We start from the raw sequence: 11,292 nt of genomic DNA on the forward strand, positions 1-11,292 counted from the left end.
TTAGGCTGTATAAAAGTGTTAACTTTAATCAAAATCATGTGTTCCTTCTTTTATTATATATATATATTTTTTTTGATTATCGATACTTATACTTACCAACCTAGAAATTTCTATGTCCTAGCACTGTACATATAGCTCCTAGCATTCCCAAATGGTCACCCATTCAGTACTAGTCAGGCTCATCATTCCTTAACTTCGGTGATCGGTGTGTCAATGTGATTATGCTGCATCAATCTACTATTATATAAAAGGAACTTTCTGTGTGTGTGTGTGTGTGTGTGTGTATGTGTGTGTGTGTGTGTGTGTGTGTGTGTGTGTGTGTGTGTGAGTGAGTTCCTTTTGGACTCCTTAATGGCGGGGTTGATTTTTATGAAATTTCACACAAATGTACATTACGTATCTGGCAGTGTTCTTACATAGATTTTATTATTGGAATGTCTTCGATAAGTATCGAAATCACCACCAAAATTCAGTTCACTCCATCATTCTTATAATCTAGTTGGCCAATCAAATAAGTTAAACATAACAACTACCAATATAAAAAGAGTCATCACCCACACAAAAGGTTTTTGCTGCCACTCTTCCTGAGAGTCGCACGTAAGTGCTTCAAGTTTTCTCAATATTTACGCTCTTTCATAGAACCGTGTTTTTGGCCGCCATATTTTTTGCTTTCTTTTTTTTTTTGTAATGAAAGAGCGTAAAAGAGGCCAAATCTGTTAAACCTTAGAAGGGCCAAATTTTAAAAGCAATATAGTGGCCTCGAATGCCGTACGTTTAGTCTAATCAAAATGATGAAAAAATAATAACATTTTTCCTTTTTTTATGTCAGCCTTTTCGGTCTAATGTATTTTATTTTTATATAAAAGTAAATAGTTTTTATACTTTTTGTCTGTCAAATAATTTACCCCGCTAAACTACACATTTACCAATAATATACCAACACTTATGACGTTTGATAAAAAGGCAGTTCATAACATATTAAAATAATAATAATAATAATAAACAGTTCATAAATATTTTTTTATATCAGTTCTAGGCACTTGATGAGGAATGTGGACCAAATGCGCAAACATTTGCTTTCCACGACCCGCCGCTCCCTTAGACATGCGCAGAAGGTTTTCAAAATAAAAATAAATTTAAAATGAACAAAGAAAATAAAACCAAGTACAAAATAAAAGTATAAATTAAATTTACTCAAAGAAAAAAAAAAGTCAAAACAGAAAACACGCTCGATTAAAAAAAAAAAAAAAAAATGAAAGAAATGTAGTTGTGAAATGAATAGCGCACAAAAAAGTTAAAGAAATTTAGTTTAGATATGTACGATGTACGTTAGCTGTGTATTCCAATTCGTACTTGACGTAATTCATCGGCTAAATAGACCACTGAAAACCTTCTGTGCATAATGGATCGTGGAAAGCAAACGGTCCATCCACACTCCTCAACAAGTACCCAGTTCTATCTTTATGTTTGATGTCAAAAAAAAAAAAAAAAAAAAAAATTACCAACATCTCTGATGTTTGATAGAAAAAAAAATAGTTCATGAACATATTTTTAATGTGAAGGTTATAATTTTCTTATAAAAGTTCAAATAAAGACTGTTTGAAAAAAAAACTTTAATTTTTATACTTAAAAAAACGGTAAATTTATACAAATACCGTGACAGCGAATTAGTAGAAAAAAATGTACCCTAACCCTAACCCTAACCCTAACCCAGTTTTCAGATTCGTGTTCAGCACACCGAAACGTAACAGAATACTACGTAAAAGATTTTACTAATTCGCTGTCACGGTGTTTGTATAATAATACCAAAAAAACTACATTATATAATGTTGGTCATCCGTACCTTAATATTTGCCTGACATCACTTCCGTTGAATGGCTTTGTAAACAAAGAAATGCGAATCTTAACAAAAGTCGCCATAGTTTAATCATAAGCTTTGTTGATTAGAAAAAGTTAACATGCCTGATTGCCATAGGGTTTCTATATATAACACTATTTGAGTATTTATTTTGAAGCAAAAAGGAAGTATTTATTAATCGGAACCAATTCTGATTAAACACCGTTTACTGCGGACTTAGAATCGGTCGTTATTCTGGTTTACCAATTAATATTTGAAAAGAAATAAATGGTGAATGTAGAAAGCTATCGCCATTTTTCTTGAAATTCACGTCTCTTTATTTTCAACCTTTTGTATTTTTCTGCGGACATGCTTTCTAATCGGCATTTTGAATTTTCATCTCCCACTTAGATAAAAAAAAAAAAAACATCACTCATCTTTAAAAAGTAAGTATGATATTTAAATTGCTTTATTTTACCATTTTTTTAAAATTACTTGGCATTCCGACATATTTCTCGAAGCATTATTCCACTGTAGTATTACTTCCGCTGTTTTCTAGACGATGATAGCTGATTTGCATTGCTCCGAAAATATTTAACCATCGGACAAAATATTCATACTTCTTGTCCCAATTTAAGAAAATTTTAGTTGACAACGCATCAATATTTGAAGAAATAATAAACGAAAACTTGAAATACTAGAAGCATTGATTGGAAAGTACTCGGACTTGCAACAAATATGGCGATTATATCAGCCAGTTCCTGACATGAAAAATAGTGAATAATTCCACCCCGTCTTTCTAAGCTTATAACTTCTCGAAAAATGTAATTCAAGCCCTAATTTTTTTTTTTTTCAATTAAAGGAGCAAGGACCAAAGTTTCATTAAAAAAAACAAAAAAAAAAAACAAAAAAAAAAACAACGTGTTTAAAAAAAAAAAAAAGGTTTTAAACTTCGGACTTTACAGGTAAATTTCTAAAAAACACTACTTTTTTTGTTTTAAATTTGAATATATTATTTATTGACCTTTTCTCTTCAATTTGTGATATATAACACTTTATTATATATAACACTATTTTTACTTTTTAATAGACATTTCAAAATGGGAGCCGTGAATTATTCGACCCCTGTCTTTCCAAGCTTATAACTACTCGAAAAATGTAATTCAAGCCCTAATTTTTTTTTCAATTAAAGGAGCAAGGACCAAGTTTCATTAAAAAGAAAAGCAAAAGAAAAAACAAACAACGTGGTTAAAAAAAAAGGGGTTTTTAAACTTCGAACTTAACAGGTAAATTTTTAAAAAAACACTACTTTTTTTTGTTTTAAATTTGAATATATTATTTATTGACCTTTTCTCTTCAATTTATGATATATAACACTTTGGTGAGTAAATTAATTATTTACTTTTTAATAGACACTTGAAAATTGGGGGAGCGTGAATTTAAAAAAAAACGTTTGTCTAAAATATTATATTCGGTTTATTGGAAAGAGCATAAAATTTCACATTGACCCTGAAAATATCGTAAAAATAGAATGAATAGAAAAATTTTGATAGATTTTTAAAGTTTAAAAATTGAAAAATATTGAGTTCGTAAAATTCATTACTGTTTTTTTTTTTAAATAAAAAAAATATTTCTATTACTTTTAAAACAACTTTAGTAGTTTATTTTGGAAGTATACTCCATAAAAAAATAAACAACCCACTTTTAAAAGAGAAATTACGAGTTTTTTTTAATATTTTATTCGCAGTTTCGTGTTAGGGGTGTCAAAAATTCCTACAAAAATTCTGATACACCTATAGAAGTGAAGACCGTTATTCAGAAGTTGAAAATGATCAAAAATAGAATTAATAGACAAAAAAAAAAAAAGTCTATTTTATTTAATAATACATATATGCATATATAAAATTCTTTTAATCCTTCATTGGAAAATTATTTTGCCCGTAAGTCAATCTCCGGAAATTTCTGAATCAATTTGCTTTCACAAATTCACAATAATCCTAATGTTATTTCAGGGATCATCAGTTGTTTTCCATGGAACACTGTTTCAAGGATTTTAATATAAAACAGTATATTAAATCATGGCTCCCCAGCAGTGTTGGTCAAACACAAGAACAAAAATATTCCAGATATTGGATCTGTTTTCTTTTTGTTCGTGATTAATTAGGCTAATCTATTCATGTTATCCAAAAATGTCTTCCTTATCTGTCATAGTCCTTGTGCGCAAAAAAGAAAATATTTGTTTACAAAGTTGCTGTATTTATGGGGCTCAAATTAGGGGTATACCAATTAATCGGCAGGTAATCAGTAATCGGCCTAATTAACCACTTTGCTGATTAATTGCACTCGGTTGATTTGCTGATTAATTTACTGATTAATTACTTTTCTCTTTTCTATTAAATTTAAATTATTTCATCACTGCCAAGTGACTCATCAGATAGATTTGACACATTAACATAGTAACTGCTAATTTAACTAAACATTTGTTAACTGTCTGGCTAATATTATGGCTTTTTGCCTTTATTAAATAAAATTAAAAAATACAAAGTACAATTTCCAATTCTTAAATCAATATAATTAAACAATTAGATAAGAAAAAAAGAAATTACAAACCAACTACAAGGTACAAATTGTAATTCTTTAAGTGAATAACTATAAGCTGCTGCTGCTCTACTTCTATTCTTGCTGCCTGCCTCTTCTGCTCTCATAGTCTCCTCAGTATTTTAAGTTGTAATGTAGAAACATTAGAGTTTCTCCATTCTCAGGACACAGCCTGTTCCTTGTAGGTTCATACATATAATTACCACTTATACTAAAGAGCCTCTCGCTCTCCACAGATGAAGGTGATGTGCTTAAATATTTTGAAGGCAGTTTACACAGCAGTGGTAAGGTTTCTTGTGTCTTCTTCCACTATAGAAATGGATCATCACTTCTTGTGAGTAGTGGTAAAACTACATAATAATCAAATTCTTTTGTGCACTTAACCATAAAAGATTTACTCCTTTTGAGTTCATATTGTGATTCTTGTATTTCTGTTTCAGTTGCAATCTCCAGGTTTAACTCATCTTCTACCTGCTCTAAGTTTTAATTTTTTACTATAGGCTTATTCGAAGCTAATTCATCAAACAAGCTTGAAAGAGATAAAGTTTTACTTTCACTTTGATCTTCTTGACTTAACAGAGCTTGAAGAATTGTATCCTGCTAGTTCTACTTCATTATCATCAGTAGAAAGTTAAAAGTTGTAGAATCCAATTCTTAATAGTGTTTTCAATGTCATTCTTTTGAAATTTAAATTTGAATCTAGGAAAGTAGACACACAAGTTTTTATCATTTAAATAGAATGAAAATTTACTTTCTATTGATTCATTGAATTGTTCAACAGTGGTAAAGATTTCACTTAGTCAGAAATATCAGAATTAGATTGGACAGCTTTTGAAAGAAACCCGCGAAGCTAAAATTCTAGTGGTTATCATTAATATGGTTGAAGTTTTGTGACTTGTTTCTTTGGTGAAATGCACTCAGTAACTGGACAATTTTTTGAACAAGTCATCATTGGTAAGTTGTTATGGTAGGAATCTTATCAACAGTATACATTACAAGAGCTTTTTGTTCTAAATTTATTTTTAGCATATATATGTTGAATTCCACTATGTGGTCAAATCTTGAATGAGTTTTTCTAAATTAAGCTGATCCTATATTTCATTTAATCTGCTAATTACTAATGAGGAGTGATTAAAGTGAGAGACTATATTTCTGTTAGATGTAATGATCGTTTTAACAGCCTGTTGAGAAAATATTGAGTCATTTATTACAAATTGCAATCTATGTATGAAGCATGACAGTGATTCTAAACAACATTCGCTGACATCAGCAACCATATTTGTTTCTGAATCCTGCAAGACAAAGAAAGCTTTATTGAAGATTTTATATTCACTAAACACATTGCACAATTCTTCACTTATTCTTTACCCGTTTGTGTACCAGGGAATGGAACAACTCTAAGCACAGCTCTGCACTGTTCGAAGTAATTTGAAAGCCAATGATCTGTCAAACTTAGAAAGGGAGCATTGTCTGTTGTAGCCATCCAAATGTCTGTAGTCCATAAAATGCTGCTAATTTCAGCAAGAGACAATTGAATTTTTGTTTTACTTTTGTAAATATATCGAAAATTATTTTGCTATGAAGTATTTTTTTGATGTAATGCTGTAATTTGAACTAAAGTTTTGCAATAAATTCAATGTTAGATGTTACAGAATATGTTTGAATATCAACAGCAAACATTTCTCTTATCAGTTAATAGATCCTTTGTGATTTGTGATCATTAATATTCCAAACTTTCTTTTTGGCCAATATTGATTCTATAGTAGTTTCGTGTTTCATTGGAGGCTTGTAGTTGCAGCCACTTGTTCCTGGAATGTTTGTCCCTGAATATGCATTGAGCTTCCTTTTCTTACTTGCAACTTTTGCTTGTTTTGGATGAACCTTTCTAAGATGATTTAACATATTAGTCATTGTAAAAGTTTTTGCTGATTTGCCACTCTTTGATGTGACGGTTTGACATAACTTGTAGGCAGCTGTTATTCTTATTCTTAGGATTGACATAAAAATACAAATTGCCATCAATAAGTTTCCAGACTTTTTTGTCCAGGCATTTAAAATTGTTGTAAACTTTTGAAAATTTTGTATGTTATTGCTATACATCTTATGAGATTACTGACCAATTATTATAATTTTAGGTTCAAATGAACAGCTACAGCAGGAATTGGAATACACCCTACTAAAGCCTAATTGTCACAGCTGGTGAATTTCAAAAATGCAATTTGGATGTGAGGACACTTTAGAAGAATGATATGCAATAAAATTCTGTTTTAAACTTGGAAAAATGCTACAGAAACGTATGGAATGCTTCAGACTGCTTTTGGACCATCTTGCACGAATCAGCTTTTCAGTGGCATAAGATATTTTATATAATAATAGATGTGATTCTTTTATCAAAATGTACATTGAAGATAAATAATACTAATTTCTTTTATTTTTTATCTACAGATGTAAATTGTAGAAAAAAAAAACAATTTGTGCTATCAAATAATTGCTGGATCATATTTTAAAAGAGCTACTTTTATTAAAAAAAAGATGTCAAAACTTGCTGACAAGACTTTGTTTTGTTTTACAGGCTGTACATATAAATATATATATGAATTTGATAGAGCTACTTAAAAAATAAACATGTCGAAACCTGCTGAGACATTTTTTTTTGCAAATAATGTGAATTGACATTTTCTAAAAGATCCTCTCTGACAAAGCATAGGAATCCTTTTATTGATTGAAGGTAAATATTATGAATTCATTATATTTTTCATGATATTATTTTTTCTGTATTTACAGATGTTAACTGCAGGAAAGGCATACTTACACATTTGACAGAAACAAGACAAGTAAGTATAAAGTGGGTTTGCTTTTGACATTTTCATTGGTCATGTTGGTCATGTTGGTCATGTTGGTGGATTATACTTAAAAACAAAAAAAAGACATGGCAGAACCTGCTGATTAGACTTTATTTTCTTGCAAACAATGTGAATTGACATTTTCTGAGAAATCCTCTCTGACAGAACACATGCAAATATACATAGATTGCGAGAGAACATTCTTGCAGACTTCTCATTCTTGAAGAACTGCAATCATCAAAAATACATTTGGAGAGAAACCCTATTCTGGCACAGGGATGAATAGTCCACAATACATTTTAGTCTACAGGGTGGTCAAAAAGTCAGGTAACATTTTAAAGAAAAACGATATTAGCAATACACGTATATTTAAGTACCATACATTGAAATATAAAATGAAACAAACATGAAATATGTTTATTTTTTTAATTGTCGTCCATTTCTCTCTATCAATCGCTGGAAGCGATTAACCACTGATTGTGTAACACGTGTAATCATGTCAGCTGATATCCGCGCAATCTCCTCTTCAATAAATAACTTTAAAGACGCTATTGTATCAGGCTTCTTGCCATAAACGCTATCCTTTACATAGCCCCAAAGCCAGAAATCAGGAGGGGTAAGATCCGGAGATCTGGCTGGCCATGGCGACCAATCCATCGTTGTGGAAAAATTTCATCCAAGAAATAATATTAAACGAATAGAGATTATAATGGATCATATTGTTTTTTCTACCTTTAACATGTTACCTGACTTTTTGACCACCCTGTACATTGCAATGTACAGAACCTAATGCTGATTTTATAAAATTATTTTTTTATATATAATGGCTTGAATTAAAATTGTGCTCTAAATAGAAACATTCTGAATGCACCCCTGTCATTTCAAAGAACCTACAGTTGATTTTTATGCTGGATCTTTCTACTTGTAATTTCATTTTGCACCCCCTCCTTCATTCTCTTTATCTTTTAGTTTCTTTACTTATAAAGATAGGATCCTGTTCTCTATGAATATGTCCAGAAGAGTCTATAGTGGAACTTTATTTTATCCTTTAGTCTTTACACTCTATGGACATTTATACGAAAATTTACTTTATCATTGAATAAGCAGGGAAACCCGATATCACCTTTGACTTTTTCAATTATCGATACTTAGTGAAAACATTCTCATACAAAACCTATCTAAGAACACTATCAGTCATATAAAAACATTTGTGCAAAATTTAAAAAAAAAATCGGCCCAGCTGTTTTAATGTCTATACAGAATGAACTGATACACATACAAAGTTCCTTTTATATTATAGTAGATAGATATGATTTCTTTATCAAAATTTACATTAAAGATAAATAATACTAATTAATTTTCTTTTTACAGATGTCAATTGTTGAAAAGGAACAAGCTGGGTTATGAAATAATTGGTAGACCATATTTTAAAAAAGCTACTTAAAAAAATGGCGAAACCTTCTGATGAGACTTCATTTTCTTGCAAAAAATGCGAATTGACATTTTCTGAAAAATCCTCTCTGACAGAACACGTGCAAACACACACAGATCGCAAGAGAACATTCTCGCAGACTTCTCATCGTTCAAAAGTCAAGCCATATTCTTGCAAAGTTTGCGGATATTCATTCTCAAAGAACTGCAACCTGAAAAAACATGTCCGAACACACACCGGAGAGAAACCATATTCTTGCAAAGTTTGTGGATCTGCGTTCTCACAGAATTCCAGCTTGAAATGCCACATGCGCGTGCACAGTGGCGACAAACCATATTCTTGCAACACGTGCGGCACAGCGTTCTCACGGAGTTCAAATCTGAAACGTCATATGCTAACACACACAGGGGAGAAGCCGTTTTGTTGTAGACTTTGTGACGCATCCTTTTCACAGAGCACAACACTGAAGAATCACATGCTGACACACAGTGGAAAGAAGCCGTTTGCTTGTGGCATTTGTGGATTTTCATTTGCATGGAAACAAAATCTGAAGACACATATGTTGACACACAGTGGAGAGAAACCATATTCTTGTATGACTTGTGGGTCGACGTTTTCATGGAAACGCAGTCTCACAAGTCATATGTTAACGCACACAGGATATTTTTGCAAGGTTTGCGGATTGGCGTTCTTGCAGAATTCTGCGCTTAAAAGCCACATGCTGACACATGCATAAGAAATCTTTTTTTTTTTACATGAATAAAAAAGGTTACAATATCTTTTTAAGATATGCTTTCTTCTTAAAACCTCAAAGTAAACCCTCAAAATGTAGATTGAAAATAAATATTATCAATTATTTCTATGACTCTGGGATTGACATATTCATGTAGATGCAGTCTCACAATTCTATGCTGAAAAAATCACATGTTGACATATAAGTAAGAAATACTTAGAGGCTGCCGTTATGAGACAATTGAGGAGATAAAAGAGGCTGTGACGAGGGTTATTGAGATGCTCACACAAAAGGTTTCCATGGGGCTTTCCAGAAGTTGTTGGAATGGTACAACAAGGGCATTGCAGCCGGAGGAGATTACTTCAAAATTACTAGAGTTTCATGTGTGTATAATCAATAAAAATGCCTATACAAAAAAGTCTGGAAAGTTATAGAATGAATCTCATAAGAAAATCAATTTCAACTCTAAATTAGAATTTACAACAATTTATTAATCGACAAGGAATACAAATGGAAAACCTTATATTTTCTTATTCAGGTTATTCTATTTAGATTATGTGGAAACAAAATCTGAAGGCTATACACAATACAACAGTGATCTCAGTAATGACAATCAAATCTCGGTTAAAAAGATACATTCATAGTGTACAGGCAGACAGATGCATAAAAGGCATGAAGCTAGATATTCTAATATAGTACGAGCACAACAGAACTACATTCATTATTGTTGTCACCATTCTAAATTACTTAATAGAGCTAAACCTGAAAAAATAACAAAATATCAGGACCTGAAAAATGATGTAAAAACATTGTCTCTGTAAGAAATACACATTATACCGGTTGTGAAAGGAGGAACTGGCCTAATAAACAAAACTTAAGAAATACTTGGAAGCTATCCTTGGATGACCAAGATGGCACAAAATACAGATGGCAGCGATGAGAGTATGCATAATAATTGACTGATGGTTTTTACACTGTCCACCACAACAAAGTATGTAAATACCTCCATTGGAAGATCTGTGGAGAGAGGCGATTTGACATGCCATTGAACATCTGTGAACATGGACTACCACTGATAACATCAAATGGAAAGGTCACATGTTTAATGACAAAGACATCCAGGTGGGTAGAGACATAAAAAAGAAGCCATGAAGCCAGACATTGTAATATGGAAGAAGCCCGAAAGAACTGCACTGAACATTTTGTTACGTCTTGAAATTTAGAATAGACTTTTTTCATTTACATGTATATGCTCTGTAGTTATAGTTAACATACATTGAGCTTTATAAATAAAAGCATTTGTATAAAGTGTGGAATATAATTGAATAAGCATATTTTTCCTATAAACGTGCACACACACACACACACACACACACACATATATATATATATATATATATATATATATATATATATATATATATATATATATATATATATATCAATGCCTTTCTTCTGTCTCGAAAGACAAAGGATACCTCTATAGGGGCAGCTGCGTATGTAATTGTGTGGCAAGGGTTGTACAATCTCCAACAACACTTCTGCTTGACTCCAGTGGCAAGGAGAAATCCAGGACTGGAAACAATGCCGAAACAGAGACTACATACAGCACCTTGAAGTCCCAAATGGTCACCCATCTGGTACTGGCCAGGCTCATTACTGCTTAACTTCGGTAATCTGACGGGAACCGGCATGTCAAATGTGATTATGCCGTATTATATATATATATATATATATATATATATATATATATATATATATATATATATATATATATGTGTGTGTGTGTGTCCAAAATAGAAGCCTTTGATGGCATAAATTACATTGTAAGAATAGACTAGAGTTCTCG

At 31.5% G+C, this 11,292-nt stretch overlaps 1 long non-coding RNA gene across 2 annotated transcripts; it reads left to right on the forward strand.

Moving 5' to 3' along the window:
* Positions 1 to 427: 427 nt before the first annotated feature.
* On the forward strand, positions 428 to 10,764 carry LOC145242263 (uncharacterized). Of its 2 annotated transcripts, XR_013862680.1 has the most exons (4): positions 428 to 2,283; positions 3,030 to 3,123; positions 7,220 to 7,269; positions 8,650 to 10,764. It is a non-coding gene; the product is annotated as an uncharacterized LOC145242263 (long non-coding RNA). The 2 variants fall into 2 exon arrangements; XR_013862679.1 differs by lacking the exon at positions 3,030 to 3,123 and having other exon boundaries at positions 1,474 to 2,283.
* Positions 10,765 to 11,292: the final 528 nt, after the last annotated feature.

The sequence above is a fragment of the Euprymna scolopes genome, chromosome 21, assembly GCF_053919585.1.
Source record: "Euprymna scolopes isolate OS-2025 chromosome 21, ASM5391958v1, whole genome shotgun sequence".
Classification (NCBI taxonomy): domain Eukaryota; kingdom Metazoa; phylum Mollusca; class Cephalopoda; order Sepiida; family Sepiolidae; genus Euprymna; species Euprymna scolopes.